Source organism: Vombatus ursinus, unplaced genomic scaffold, assembly GCF_900497805.2.
Source record: "Vombatus ursinus unplaced genomic scaffold, bare-nosed wombat genome assembly UNPS02006744.1, whole genome shotgun sequence".
NCBI classification, from domain to species: Eukaryota; Metazoa; Chordata; class Mammalia; order Diprotodontia; family Vombatidae; genus Vombatus; species Vombatus ursinus.
Genome location: NW_020946522.1, coordinates 1 through 1,903, shown reverse-complemented (window position 1 = coordinate 1,903; position 1,903 = coordinate 1). Strand labels below are relative to the sequence as shown.

At 43.4% G+C, this 1,903-nt stretch overlaps 1 pseudogene; it reads right to left on the bottom strand.

Moving 5' to 3' along the window:
• Positions 1-90: 90 nt before the first annotated feature.
• On the bottom strand, positions 91-720 carry LOC114033055 (annotated as a pseudogene).
• Between the last annotated feature and the right edge of the window lie 1,183 nt (positions 721-1,903).

Below are 1,903 nucleotides of genomic sequence, written 5' to 3'. Positions count from 1 at the left end.
GTGTGTGTGTGTGTGTGTGTGTGTGTGTGTGTGTGTGTGTGTGTGTGCACGCGCGCGCAGCAAAACCTTTATTTGATTTTTGGCAGCCTCTTAATTTTTGGCCTTTGGAGCAGCTGTTCTCTACGCAGGTCCCTTCTGGGCGGGTTCCCTTCTTGGCTGGAGCCTTCTGGCCAGAGGCTTTCTGACCCTTCTGAGCCTTCTGGCCAGGGGCGGCCTTCTGACCCTCAGCCTTCTTCGAGGGGACCTTCTTGTCAGAGACCTTTGCAGCCAGCACCTTCTGGGCAGCCCCCTTCTTGGGAGACCCCTTTTGGGAGGACGCCTTCTGGAGCTTCTTTACTTAATGCATGATAATTCGGTTTCTCATTTTCTTGGCCTTCATGACTTTGTAACGGTCAAAATCTGTCATCTTAGCTTTCCTTTCTCTGGCTTCAATCTTTTTGGCCCATCTTGTGACTTTCCATTTTGTATTGATCTTTTCTTTCTCCCAAGCAGCCCGGACATACTTCTGACATGCACTGTGTGAGAACTCGAGTATGAAGTCTGTAAGTCGCATACATTTAAATGGCATGGCCTGCCTCCTCACACCACTGCATGGGCCATCAACCAAAGCCCTGTTCTAATCAATAACATCCACAATAGCTACCAGCTTGCCAGCATGTGGCCCAAAGGAAATGTAGGCCACCTGGCCAATTTCCGCATAGCGCTTGAATACCATGTTGGTGGTGCCGAACGAGAAGGAAGGACCTGCAGAGGACTACCACTGTGTTTCATTCTGAACCTAGATCAACTAACTCCTTGTACAAAGCTTGTTTCAGGGACATCACAATCTCTTCTATCTCTTATTTTCTCCAGGTACTCTAGAGATTCATCAAGTAATCTAGAAATGACTTGAGGTGCTGAATCACCTCAAAGAAAGCGTGTGTGATTTCTTATACTTACTGGGGGACCTGGTTCACCAGATGGTCCATCTTCTCCAGGTGAACCAGGGGGTCCTATATATAATTCAGATCCTGGTTCTCCTGGAAGACCTGGTGATCCTGGTGGCCCGGGTGGTCCAGGAGGGCCCTTAAAAAACAACAACAACAACAACAACAGAAATAATAGTAGAGAGTTGCTCATCAGTTATTTCAGTCATGTCCGACTCTTTGTGGCACCATTTGGGGCTTTTGTGGCATATGTATTGAAGTAGTTTGCCATTTCCTTCTCTAGCTCATTTTACAGATGAGGAACTGAGGCAAACAGGGTTAAGTGACTTGCCCAGGGTCACACAGCTAGTTAGTGTATGAAGTCAGTTTTAAACTCAGGAAGGTAAGTCTTCCTGATTCCAAGTCCAGTGCTCTATCCACTGTGCCACCTAGCTGCCACTATTAGAGAGCATCGAACAATTAAATTAATCAATTAACCCAAATGGTCAGGGAATGAAAAGCTTTGGTTAATTACATTTTAACTTTCATAAAGCCAGCATTTTTTGTTTGAGCTATTGTCAATGAAAATCTTCTAAAATATAGTAGTCAGCTATAGGGATAAGCAGAAAATAAAGAAGTAAGTGGAGCAGAAAAGACAAAGAATCTGGAAGACGGCCTTGTACCTGAGATGAGAATAACTTTACATTATGAGATCTAGCAGCCAACTGAGCAGGGGGTGGGGGAGAATAGTTTTGGGATGTCAAGGAACTCCACTTAGAAGCAAGGACTGGAGGAAAGTCAAAATTGTAGAGAGAGATTTGAGAGTTGTTTCTGAATTGAGGTGATAATTTAAATTCAAAAAGTTAATGAGGTAGTTTATAAAAAGAGAGGAAAAAAAAAGCAGAAGACTAAGCCTTGATGAAAACTCACATTTAGAACACAGAAGAAAGGGATAAAGAGTAAAAGAATAGTAATAATATATTAATAAATAATATTAT